Raw genomic sequence first — 14383 nt, 5'->3', positions numbered from 1 at the left:
GCTTCCAGCGTCAGCTGTACCCTGGCGATGCGGCGGGTCCAGCACCGGATGTCCTGCCACCTCTTCTTGATGTTTCTGAGCCTCCTGCGAGGCCCCCCTCACTCCTGACCGCCCTGGCGATGTCCAGCCAGATGTCAGCCTTCTCATAGGCAGATACCTGTCCCAAATGTAAAGTTAAAGAACATCAGTACACCTGGTCCATGTCCCAAAGACACACATATTTGCACAAAAAACTGGAGGACAACAGGGCATAGGATGATGAACACACTTGCATCATTGTCCAGGAGTATGTGGCCTGTGAGCAAACAGAAATGAACTACATGCCATTGAGAGGCTACAGAAGACATAAGGGATGCAAACCACTCTTTGAGCATGGCACTCACTGAGCAATATATGCTACATCAGGGTGCACTGCAGCACGTGACATGCTGTCACACACCCCACTACAACAAATAACCCTCTTCAGACAACACTGTACACACCAGCACTCACTCCCAACAACATAGCATCTCTCCACTATACATACACAATGGCTGTAGTGTCACACAGGAGGTTCCGTAATTCTGAACCCGTTTCGTAAAGGTCATGGTATCGTTACGATTTTGGTAGTAGCGAACCGTAAATGACGAGTGCGGCAAGTACGAGTGTTTTCGTCATGTTCGATCGATGGATTCACTAAGCATTTAGGGATTTCGTTCTGAACCTTCAGGTTCCATTTTGTGTACGGCAGCCATTTTGTGGTTGCCCTCACATAGGCCGATGACTATGGCCGAACGAGTCTTTGGGACACATACACCTTTAGCTGGCTTTTAGATGACCTGAGCGAACAGAACCTGTTGCCTGAAGCTAACCTTGCTGAGCCAGTTCCTTGTCCGGTAGCTGGTCGAGATAGAGATCAAAGAGCAGGACATTGTTGGGTTTATGGTACACACACACACCCCTCTATCTTGCTTCACATCTGTTTCTGTTCCTTCTTTTATGGCCTGTTTATGGTTTGGGTTGTGGTCTTTTATTATGGGTTTGTCCAGCCTGTCCGAGCAAGAATGTTGGGCTTTCCCGTGTAATTGATGGTGGGCTGGACAACTGAGAAGTGGGTTTGTCGTCATGCGATACCTTTTGCAATGTCACCTTTGATTGGAGAGTTCGTAAATAATGGGTGTTTGTCAGGAATGTGATTTTTAGCATAAAAGACGATGTCTCGCAATATGAAAATTGAGCAGTCTCTAGCGAACCTACCCGTGTCGTACTTCGTAGATTTCTGTTCCTGGTTGCAGCCAATAAATTTGATCTTTGACGTCACCGAGAAGTATCCTGTGTCTCTGTATTCTAAGACAGGTGAACCCGAAGACATTGGGCGTGCCCCTGGCGCCTCTGGGTTCGAAAAACCTGGTTCTTCAGTTGGCGCTCCACGTGGGGCGACTTCAGTGGTACCGGTCCAAGCCTGAAGATCGTGAGGAGCTTTGTGAGCAAATTCTGGAGAAAGGCCAACCACTTCATCGACCCCTGTATGTCGTTGTGGTCCGAAGGTTTTTGCTGCAAGGCTTCCCGCTTTCCGACGGCTACGAAGGACTGCTGCCCTGACTGTCACCCTGTCTTGGACCCTTTGACAATTTGTAGAGCGAGACGATAGACGGGTCTTCTGGTGACGTGATTGATTCCTCAGTTTAATTATAAGTGGAGCGTCTCCCAGTCCTTAGTTTTTGGGTATCCTTCGGGAACTTTGATTTGGAACTTGCAAGTGCCAAAGCCGAGGGAGTCGTATATTTGCGAGACTATCGAGTTTGGTTATCCCTTGAATTTTTAAGCTAGACTAGTGAGCGAAGATGCCTGGTCTTTGGAAAGATATTTTGTTGTGGCTATAATAGGGATTCCCGATTGGAGGACTCGTGTCCGATACCTCCGGTTGGAACTCCAACTTATGAGCTCTATTCTAAACATGGTGTGGGCCCCATTACGTATAATGAAGTATGGGTCCGATACACGAGGAAGGATGGTGTCCTCAAATGGCCCCAATATGGTAGCTATGACACGGAGATTTTAGATAATTTGGAAGTTAAACTATTTAAGAAGAAAGCCCGGCCGGTGATGTTTGACTCTTTCCGCCTCTGGCGAAAGGAAGCCAAACAGAGAGAAATTAAATTAGCGAAGGGAAATAAAAGAGAGAGGGGTATATCGATAATGCAGGCTGCTATACAGTTTAAAGATAATGAAGAAGAACAAGCGAGTGAGCAGTTGCACAGGCAACGTAAAATGGCCATCGATAAATGTTATCCAGCTTTGTCACCTCTTCTACAGGCTGCAACGAAGGACCCTGACAAGGATCCTTTGATGTCACATTTGCTGAGTTCTCCACCCCCTTATGTGCAGAGTGCTACAGCACCTCCGCAACCTCCAGTTGTGCCTCCTGTTGTTGTTCAACCGCCAGCTCCTCTTCACTTGGCTCCTATTCCTTTGGCACAGCCTTCTCAAGGGCCGCCGCCTTTGCTATCAGTTCCGCCTCCAATACCTACGACTTTGTCTCCTGTATTTCCTACTTTTTCTGATACTCCTTCTGATACTACTTCTACGTATACTTCGTCTCAACCTGCTTTGCCTCCTGTCCTTATGGCAACTTCCCCTTTTGTTCGACAGAGAATGACTGATACTGTTACTGGTCTTTTGTCTCCTTTCTTTGGGTCATTGAGTATGACCCCTGCTTCTGCGCGTAAACAGTTGCGTAGCCAGATGCCTGGTCCCGAAGAACGGGCAGTGTTGGATCATATGGCTCGTAAGTGGGTTGCCCATTCTTCGAGATATGATTTAGAGTCGGTTATGGATGTTTTCCGCCAATGGGAAGCACCAAAGCAGAGGTATGTCTTCGACATGATGTGTACTTTCCTCCGTGAGGAATGGGAAGATGGTGAGTTGGGACATACTCCGTCAGAGTTGTTCCGTGTACAGTCCGAGTTTGCGAAAGGTACGATAGTGGGTCTCGAGGTCGAAAAAGCAGTTGCGACATTGCTTTCGTTTAGGAATGTGCCTCCTTCTCAGTCGTTGTTTGAGCCTGATTCTTCCGTTAGGAGACAAGCACGACAGTATCCAATGAAAGAGGTTTCTCCGGTGTGGAAAGATGCAGTTCAGGCCAATCCTCAGGCTTGTATTGCAGCTGTAGATGCTCATTTTCAGCGTGTTTGGGTACATGTTCCGTGGAAACGAGCTGAAGTTCTGGCTCTTAAGCAGACTTTACCTGATCCCCGAAAGAATCCTGCAGGGTACTATAAGGAGTTTTTTAATCAAAGGGGAAAGGATCACTCGTCCTACACAACCTTAGGTATGCAGGAGGAATGGGGGGAAGTCCCAAATAAAAGACCCTCATGCACGTGATGGATATGGTGGTATTCGAGCAGTATATCATGGTTCTCCGCTGTCTAATCACGTGTGTGCATAATCATCAGGTCGATCAGGTTATGGAGCCTCCAACAGGAGGTTCTTACCCAAGGTTGAAACAGTAGTGAGCCTGTGATAAAGGATCTTAAAAAGGCCCGGAAAAACAGATAGGAAAATTATATTAAGTCTGGGTTCGGGTCTGGTCAGCTCTGAAATAGTGCATCTTGTAAACTTTACTATGAGCAATAGGTGCACTCAGAGAGATGAAGTAAAAATTATGAGGGAGAGTTAAAAATTGGTCGACATGTTTTTGCCTTGTCTGCCTTAATTAGGACTTACGGGCATTCATCAGGACCGTTAAGTGAATAACGTGAAGGGGAAGTGGAAGTAATGTGCTCTCAAAATCCAGTGAATAGAAAAAAGGATATTAACCTGTTTCCTTATGATAAAGGTCTCAATGTACCTGTAAGAAAAATAACACAAATTCTTTTCAACACACAAGGGAAGGGGTACAAAGGGACATGCACCAAGCAGAAATCTGCTTAACAGGTCTATCTATTTGATAGACTTTTCAACAACTAAAAAATGGCAATACTTCATGAACCAGCAAATAGATATGGCAATGTCAACTCTCTCTTCTCACACTCCACACTCATGCAGAGGGCTATAGCATGCTCAGAGGTTGGTGTTGCATGCATGTACTAACAGTATCTCAGTCGATTTTAGGTAATTCGTATGGTGGTTTTGTATCTATAAAATTCGCAGATGGTGCCCACCGGTCGGTGTCCTATTATTACGTGAGCAAGGCCAGCACGTATGTGTCCTATTATTACGTGATGGAGACCAACGCGTATGTGCATACAATCTTTAGTTATTACGTGGAGGTCTTGTTGTGATGTGTTATAGTGTCTATTCACACGCGTTATGTGCAAAGTATGTCTCTGACAAACCACGGTCTGTTCAGATAAAGGTGAGAGATAATCGTTACCTTGCGCGTGTAGCTAACGCGCGCCAGTCGGGTGGTGAGCTACAGGGAGACTGGAAAGAGAGGAAGGGTTGGATTAATACCCAGCGTTTAAAAGATACTTGCGGTTTTCAGCGTTTTTTTCAGCTCCGGTCTCGCTACCTATTGCGTCCACTCCTGGCGTCCTCTGTGTGTGTGTGCGCTGCTCACATCAACCCGGAAACAGTCCATTCTGTTTCCGGGTCAGTATTAAGGTGTTGCGGTTGTGTTTTTGGGAGGATCCTATTGGTCTGCCTAGATGTTACTATGGTAACGTTAGGGAGAGTTCCTATGGCAACGTTAGGGGGAATTCGTCGTATGGATAGCTGTTATTCCGTTAGCCGTACACATAAATATTCGTGTGATGTTCATATACGGCCAAGACGGAGGCATTATTACTGATGTTAATCAGTAATAATGCAGATGGTCTTCAAGGTGGAGGAGCTAAACCTGAAGCTTTAGTTTCAGAACTCCCCGGTAGGATCATTACTTATATGAAGACTTTGATGCCTGCTATAGGAGTGAATTGGGATAAGTTGTCGGCATGTAAGCAGAAGAAAGACGAAAGTGTGTCCGATTTCTTCACTAGGTTTGAAGAGACTTTTATCGACCATAGTGGTCAAGATATGAGTACGGAAGGTGGTCAACGGTTGTTTGTCGATAAATTTGTACATAACTTGCTTCCCGAGTTGTGTACTAAGTTGAAGGATTCAGAGAGTTCATGGGCTGTTTCTTCATCGGCACAGATATTGGCTACTGCACGATATTATGAGAATAGGGATAAGGATGAGAAAGAGAAAGCGGACAGAAAGACTAAAGATTTGAAGACGAAGGTTCTTTTGCAACAAGCGTATCCGCCTCGTACTACTCAGTGCGAATATCAGCAACCTCAGCAGTTTCATAGAAGTTCGCAAAGGTTCGAGCCTTCTCAACAGCGTTTTCCTGTAGGCCCTAATCAGTGTGCGTATTGTAAAGAAGAGGGTCATTTTAAGAATAGTTGTCTGGTTCTGTTACAGCGTACGAATGGTGCTTCTGGTGTGAGAGGTCGAGGTGTCCAGCAAGCTCCTAGAGGTAGAGGACGTGGTGTGTTCCCCCAGAATGCACAATCCTTTCCTCCACAGAATTCTATGAACTGTTTTGATCAACAGAATGTTGCGTCTGGTAGGACGACTCAGTATTATGCTGACGACTACTATGTTGAGGGTGAGAATATCGACGGTAATGATTGCTAGGACAGCCATAGGCAAAGAGAGGGAGTTGTGTCAGTTCCAGTAGATCAGAGTGGACCTTATGTTGAAGTGATTACATCCGGTGTGTCAGAGCCTTTTCTGTTGGATACTGGTGCTGCGAAGAGTTTTATCATGCACTCTAAACTCCCTGGTGCACCTTTGTCTGGCTTGACGAATGTTTTGGTAGGTTTTTCTGGCGCCCCAGTTTGTAATCCGGTTTCTAGTCTTTTGTCTCTTTCTGTTGGACCTTGTAAATTTGAAGCACCCCTCATTTTAACGACAGGTTGTGGTGAGAATTTGTTGGGATTGGATTTGTTGAAAAGATTGTATGCAACACTACATTGTTCTCCTTCAGGAGTACAGCTTACATTGGGTAAGAGAGTGATCTCTCCAATGTATTTGTCCAAAGATCGACTTCCATTGGAATTGCGTTCTCTCCCTGATACTCTTTGGGCTACTGGTCCTAATGATGTGGGTCTTTTGGAGATTCCACCATATGTTGTGACGCTAAAAGCAAATGTTAGATTGCCACGTATTCCTCAATATCGGATTTCTAGTGATGGTGAAAGAGCACTTTTAGCGATCATCTATGATTTAATTGAGAAGGGTGTGATTGAGGAAATGAGAGGTAATGTGTGCAATAGTCCGGTTTTGCCTGTTCTGAAACGTACTGATTCTTCTCAACCGCCTGTGTACAGGTTTGTGATCGATCTTCGCGAAGTGAACAAGATCGTAGTACCGCAATTTCCTGTTTTTCCGGATATTACTGCTTTGCTGGCTATGATTCCTGCTTCTGCCACCTGGTTTTCGGTGATTGATCTGAAGAATGCTTTCTTCAGCATCCCGATTGCTGAGGAGAGTAGAGATATTTTTGGCTTCTCTTTAGGAGGCCGAAGTTTCCGGTTCAAGCGCGCTCCTCAAGGCTATTGTGAAAGTCCATCCATCTATAGTCAGGCTTTGAAAACACAGCTTGATACGATTGTCTTACCTGATGGTGCTGCTCTTATTCAGTATGTCGATGATTTGTTAGTTGCTGCTGATAATGAGGAGAACTGTAAAGAAGCTACTCTTTCTTTGTTGCGACATTTGTCTAACCTCCACCATAAAGTGTCACTTTCAAAGTTGCAGTATTGTCGACAAGAAGTGACCTATTTGGACATCTCTTATCGAAGGAGGGAAGAAGATTGACTCCAGAACGAATTCAGGCGATTGCATAAATGAATGTGCCGACTACACAGAGAGAAGTGCGTGCTTTCTTGGGTATTACTTCGTACTGTAGGCAATGGATTCCAAATGTTTCGCTTCTTGTAAACCTTTGTTAGCACTTACTGTTAAGGATACTCCGAATCCTCTTCCTTGGACTGACGAATGCCTGAAGAGTTATTCTGAATTGCGTGATGCGTTGTGTTCGGCTCCTGTGTTGGGTACTCCCGACTACAGTAAGCCTTTTACACTCTATGTCCACGAGAGAGAGGGATGTGCATTGTCAGTCCTGACACAGCAGTTCGGCGATAAACAACGTCCATGTGCGTATTTCTGGTCGACTTTGGATCCGGTAGCTAGAGCGTTGCCGAGTTGTTTGAGAGCTACAGCGGCAGCAGCTGTCTCTATTCGACAGTCTGCTGGTTTGGTGATTGATAATATGTTGATTGTGATGGTTCCACATGCAGTGGATACCTTGTTAAACAGGACCAAGACACAGCACTTAACTAGTGCTCGATTGTCAGGTTACGAGCTGACACTTTTGGCGCGTCATGTGCATATAAAGCGATGAAACACGTTGAATCCAGCTACGTTGTTGCCGATTTCTGTAGAGACAGATGTTCCTGAACAGCATGATTGCTTTCTTAGGACAGAGGAGGAAACGAAGGGTAGAATAGACTTCAAAGATACTCCTCTTGCAAAGTGTGATGGTACCTTATGGGTAGATGGTTCGTGTTTCAAGCTTCCGAATGGTGATACGACTGCGGCATATGCTGTTACGACTTTGCATACGATTGTTGAAGCTGCACGCATCCCACAAAATTCAGCTCAAGCAGCAGAGTTGATTGCATTAACAAGAGCGTGTGTGTTGTCGAAAGGAAAGAGAGTGACTGTGTATACCGATAGCCAATGGCGCATGGAATGGCTCACATTAGTGCGAAAGGGATTTGTAAGTTGTTGGCTCCAGTATGGCAGAATGCTGGAATTCCTAAGTGTGCAGAGAATCTGGTCAAGAATTTTATGGTTTGTCTGATGTATAATCCTGGCAAGGGAACTCCAACTCCAGCTGGTCACTTTGCGCCTCTGACGTATCCGTTTGAGGCTTTGCAATTAGATTTCATCCATATGGAGAGATGTAACAACTTGAAATACGACCCAACTTGAAATACGTCCTTGTGGTTGTGTGTGCCTTTTCGAGATGGGTAGAAGCATATCCCCTGAAAGATAATACTGCCTTGACCACAGCTAAAGCCTTAATTAAGGAATTCTTCCCTAGGTACGGTTTGCCAAGAATGGTCTGGAGTGATAACGGGAGTGAATTTGTGGGTCAAGTCATGAAGAGAGTATGTGAGGGTTTAGGCATCAGACAGAAATTCCACGCTGCCAATCATCCCCAGACAGCTGGTTTAGTTGAATGTTATAATGGCACCTTAAAGCTGAAACTAACCAAGATTCAGGCGAGCTCTGGTCTCCAATGCCCCGATGCTTTGCCATTGGCACTTTTGTCAACCAGAACGACAGTACATTCTCGAGTGGGCCTTAGCCCATACAAGATCGTATTTGGCGCCCGGCAAATATATGGGGAGTGCCGAGGCCGACAAAGTTTAGCGAGATTGAACATCCTGTACTGATTGACTATCTGTACGATTTGACGGCTAAATTGCGTGTTTTACACCAACAGGTTCACGATACGTTGCCACAAGCATCTGAAGATCCGGGACACGCCATCGATCCTGGCTCGTGGGTGTTGATCCGGAATTTTCAGCGAACAAAGAACGATCAGCCCCGCTGTACCGGACCCCACCAAGTTTTGTTGGCGACGCGAACTGCAGTGAGAGTGCACGGTAAAAAGAACTGGATCCACGGCGTACATTTTAAGAGGGTTTCTTTACCTCTGCCGTACGACCAGTGGGTCCAGAAGGGTGTAGGTGATTCAGAGACTGAGACTGTGCCACGTTTCATTCCGTTCAGCGATGCACGTTTGATTGGGACAAGTTCTGAGCGTGAGAACGACGACATTCTGCAAGAAGCTGTGCCTCCATCAGCTCGACTGGACACTGCTGAGCCTGAGTTATTGTTTCGTGATCACACATTGCCTGGTAAAGGTCGCTATAATTTACGACCGAGAGTCGTTGGACAAATACATTGATACTTTTTCTTGCTATTTTTGAAACTACGCTCTCTCATCTGAGAAACTGTATTGATTTATTTTTGCTTTTCGAACCGCCATCCGGGTTCAGCTGTAAGGTCGCGGTATAAAGACTCAGAATGTACAGCTGGAAGACACAAGGTCGACAGTTCTGGTTTGTTCTAGGGCGTTCCCTGGGACATTCAGAGGTACACTTGAGCGGAAGAGAACCAACTTCCGCAAACAGCACGGTTAGAGGATAGAGTTTTTCGAGATGGAGAGAGCTGTTGAAGAAATGAACTTTAAGACAAGACTATGTAAAATAATGAGTAGAAAATGTTTTTTGATAACGTGTCTTTTAATGCTACTTAGCATGACGATGTTTTTGATGGGATATGTTATTTTCTCTTTTCAAGTGACGTTTGCACCCACTACACAACCTATGCCTTTTCCTACTATTTCTTCGCATTCTTTTCATCCTTTGCCTGAACATGAGTCCATTAGAAGATTGGAATTTGCTAATAACTCTTTTGTTCAACTTTTGCATCAGCATCAGTTAGTAGTGAACACCACTAATTGTTGGGTGTGTGGTCTTATGCCTCATACTACTGATAAGGGTATTCCTTACCGGGTCCTGCCATTCAGCTATAATGGTTCTGTCTGGGCGTACAGAACGATGCTCATTTATGCTCGTGAAGTTTACCACCTGCGTTCTGTGAAAGACAATCCGAAGAATAATGCTCTAGTTAAGGGAATAGTAGACATGATTAGAGGAATTAACTCCTATGAGACTATCCCGAAAGATGAGACACTAGCGTATATTGGGTGGAACGTGACTGGATATGGTGTTAGTCTGAGTGGAAACCAGCGAGCAAAAAGATCTTCTCCGATTTGGATCGTACCCCATCGTGGTCATTTTTGTCTGCAAGGTAATGGCAAGAATCCAAGAGCTCAGTTAGGGAAAAATGTTTGCACTGAGACGTATGTTTTTGCGTCCCAGACTTCCCCATCGTTTTTAGCAGCTAAGGGTACCTATTTTGTTTGTCACGATAGAGCATACACATGGTTGCCCCCTGATTTTTCGGGAACATGTTATGTCTCGTTCCTGTTGCCCCCTACGTATACCGCTGCGGCAGATTACCATGGAACGAGAGTTGTTAGAGGTGTCTTCAGTAAGGAAGATACTGCTGGACAAGAATTAGGAGATTTTTTTAAGGGTTTTCTGCCGTTTTGGGGACCTATGGTCAACAGCAGGAACATACGGCAATTGACGAGAGTGGTTGAGTCCACCATAGTTGAGACTGCTGGTGCCCTTAGTAATTTGACTGCTGAGCTCCAATCGGATCGTCATATGACGTTGTAAAACAGAGTTGCGTTAGATGTCATACTTGCAGATAGAGGAGGGGTATGTAAATTGATTCAATCGAGCTGCTGCGTTTTCATTCCAGACAACGCTCCGACAGTGTACCAGGCCATTTCCAAGCTACATAAGATCTCCGAGTCTATACATGTGGACGAAGGAGATTGGTCGTTAATGGGATGGTTTTGGGGATTGTTATCCACTTGGGTATGGAAGATTCTGATGATCATTGGGATGGTTTTAGCTATCCTTTTCCTGTTCTGTCTTTACGTACAGTGTGCTCCTGCTATATGTGGCCTTTGTGCTACTTCGTGTGCAAGGAGACCTGTCCAGAGAGAGTTACTAAGTAATAGGATGATGCTTCAGCAACATCTTGATGATCTGATGAATATAGACCTGGATTCAGATTGGCGTGAGTTTAGGTTATTGCCTATGTAAGGGCAAAAGGACGGTCTGAGGTTCCATAATTCTGAACCCGTTTCGTAAAGTTCATGGTATAGTTACGATTTTGGTAGTAGCGAACCGTGAATGACGAGTGCGGCAAGTACGAGTGTTTTCGTCATGTTCGATCGATGGATTCACTACGCATTTAGGGATTTCGTTCGGAACCTTCGGGTTCCATTTTGTGTACGGCAGCCATTTTGTGGTTGCCCTCACATAGGCCGATGACTATGGCCGAACGAGTCTTTGGGACACGTACACCTTTAGCTGACTTTTAGATGACCTGAGCGAACTGACCCTGTTGCCTGAAGCTAACCTTGTTGAGCCAGTTCCTTGTCTGGTAGCTGGTCGAGATAAAGATCAAAGAGCAGGACATTGTTGGGTTTATGGTAAACGCACACACCCCTCTATCTTGCTTCACATCTGTTTCTGTTCCTTCTTTTATGGCCTGTTTATGGTTTGGGTTGTGGTCTTTTATTATGGGTTTGTCCGGCCTGTCCGAGCAAGAATGTTGGGCTTTCCCGTGTAATTGATGGTGGGCTGGACAACTGAGAAGTGGGTTTGTCGTCATGCGATACCTTTTGCAATGTCACCTTTGATTGGATAGTTCATAAATAATGGGTGTTTGTCAGGAATGTGATTTTTAGCATAAAAGACGATGTCTCGCAATATGAAAATTGAGCAGTCTCTAGCGAACCTACCCGTGTCGTACTTCGTAGATTTCTGTTCCTGGTTGCAGCTAAGCATGGGCGTAAAATCCGTTCCGCTCGCGGAATTTGCGGATTTTCGGTAAATTCGCAATCCACGAACTCTCGCGAATTTGCCAAAAATCCGCAAATTCGCACGCAGCAGATTTTTTTGCTTGGTGATACAATATTGTGGCGCGCGGCGTTCACTTACCGTCATTCAGCGTTTGCCGAGTTGTTTTTCTCGATATTTTGCGAATGCTGCGCCATTTTGGATCTTGCTGCGGGATCCCGCGGGAGTTTGGCGACCGCGATTACGTCATCGTGGCTTGCCACCTTGCACAGCAAGAGTTTGTCAACGCGAGTACGCTGTGATCACGTATCGCGGGAGTTCGCAATTGCGAACACATAGATGCGGTGGGCAGCAACAATCTCGCACTCACGAAATTACAAAATTTGCAATTCTGCACAAGAAATCCACCAGCAAGCAGCATAAACCTTCTGAAAATGATGATTTTTATCAGAATAACTCCTCAGGTTGACATTTGCCTGCACTTTTTTTGGCAAGGAGTCCATTTGGTGGGGGGGTGGGAGGAAGGAAGTGCCCCACAGTCTCCAACTTCCTGTTCCTGTAAAGCAGGCTCCTCCCAGTGCTTTCTTCATGTGCTGGTCACTTTCATTCGGATCTTGACCAGAAAGGATTACTTTTTGTGGATGCTGCTGGATATTTGGATTTGAGGCCTTTTTGACTTTCTTTGGATCACTTTTGGATTAGAAATTTCACAAGTAAGTTTGTTTGGGGCATTACAGTTGCTGCAACTACAATTTGGGAATTTTCGATTTTTGGGCTGTTGTTGGGGCCTTTTGCCCAGGGGTAGTGAGTGGTGCATGGACTGAGTCTTTCTGTGGGGTCTCTTAATGTAAACATCATGGAGGGCATGGATGGCATGGGATTGTGCTGATTTTTGTGTGTTTTTCGATTTCTTTGGCTGCTGTTGGGGCCTTTTGCCCAGGGCTAGTGAGTGGTGCATGGGCCTAGTCTTTCTTTTGGGTGTCTTGAATTTAAACATCATTGAGGGCATGGATGGCATGGGATTGTGCTGATTTTTGTGTGTTTTTCGATTTTTTTGGCTGCTGGTGGGGCCTTTTGCCCAGGGGTAGTTAGTGGTGCATGGACTGAGTCTTTCTGTGGGGTCTCTTTAATGTAAACATCATGGAGGGCATGGATGGCATGGGATTGTGGTGATTTTTGTGTGTTTTTCGATTTTTTGGGGTGTTGATGGGGACTGGCCATGTGGGTGGGGGCCATTTTGAGTGCTGGTACAGGCAGGCCATGTGCTGGGTGGCAAGGGGCCATTTTCAATGCAGGCAGTGTTCTCAGGCCTGCACCCATTTTGCCTAGCTTTCATCCATTATGCCCAGGGGTAGTGAGTGGTGCATGGGCCTAGTCTTTCTGTGGGGTGTCTTAAATTTAAACATCATTAAGGGCATGGATGGCATGGGATTGTGGTGATTTTTGTGTGTTTTTCGATTTTTTGGGGTGATGATGGGGACTGGCTATGTGGGTGGGGGCCATTTTGAGTGCTGGTACAGGCAGGCCATGTGCTGGGGGGCAAGGGGCCATTTTGAATGCAGGCAGTGTTCTCAGGCCTGCACCCATTTTGCCTAGCTTTCATCCATTATGCCCAGGGGTAGTGAGTGGCGCATGGGCCTAGTCTTTCTGTGGGGTGTCTTGAATTTAAACATCATTGAGGGCATGGATGGCATGGGATTGCGGTGATTTTTGTGTGTTTTTCGATTTTTTGGGGTGATGATGGGGACTGGCTATGTGGGTGGGGGCCATTTTGAGTGCTGGTACAGGCAGGCCATGTGCTGGGGGGCAAGGGGCCATTTTGAATGCAGGCAGTGTTCTCAGGCCTGCACCCATTTTGCCTAGCTTTCATCCATTATGCCCAGGGGTAGTGAGTGGCGCATGGGCCTAGTCTTTCTGTGGGGTGTCTTGAATTTAAACATCACTGAGAGCATGGATGGCAAGGGATTGTGCTGATTTTTGTGTGTTTTTTTATTTTTTTGGCTGCTTTTGGGGCCTTTTGCCCAGGGCTAGTGGGTGGTGCTTGGGCCTAGTCTTTCTGTTGGGTGTCTTGAATTTAAACATCATTGAGGGCATGGATGGCATGGGATTGTGCTGATTTTTGTGTGTTTTTCGATTTTTTTGGCTGATGATGGGGCCTTTTGCCCAGGGCTAGTGAGTGGTGCATGGGCCTAGTCTTTTTGTTGGGTGTCTTGAATTTAAACATCATTGAGGGCATGGATGGCATGTGATTGTGCTGATTTTTGTGTGCCTTTCGATTTTTTTGGCTGCTGGTGGGGCCTTTTGCCCAGGGGTAGTGAGTGGTGCATGGACTGAGTCTTTCTGTGGGGTCTCTTTAATGTAAACATCATGGAGGGCATGGATGGCATGGAATTGTGGTGATTTTTGTGTGTTTTTCGATTTTTTGGGGTGTTGATGGGGACTGGCCATGTGAGTGGGGGGCATTTTAAGTGCTGGTACAGGCAGGCCATGTGCTGGGGGGCAAGGGGCCATTTTGAATGCAGGCAGTGTTCTCAGGCCTGCACCCATTTTGCCTAGCTTTCATCCATTATGCCCAGGGGTAGTGAGTGGCGCATGGGCCTAGTCTTTCTGTGGGGTGTCTTGAATTTAAACATCATTGAGAGCATGGATGGCATGGGATTGTGCTGATTTTTGTGTGTTTTTTGATTTTTTTGGCTGCTGTTGGGGCTTTTTGCTCAGGGCTAGTGAGTGGTGCATGGGCCTAGTCTTTCTGTTGGGTGTCTTGAATTTGAACATCATTTAGGGCATGGATGGCATGGGATTGTGCTGATTTTTGTGTGTTTTTCGATTTCTTTGGCTGCTGATGGGGCCTTTTGCCCAGGGGTAGTGAGTGGTGCATGGACTGAGTCTTTCTG

Source organism: Lissotriton vulgaris, chromosome 5 (assembly GCF_964263255.1).
Source record: "Lissotriton vulgaris chromosome 5, aLisVul1.2, whole genome shotgun sequence".
NCBI lineage: Eukaryota > Metazoa > Chordata > Amphibia > Caudata > Salamandridae > Lissotriton > Lissotriton vulgaris.
Note: the sequence above shows the minus strand (reverse complement) of the source record.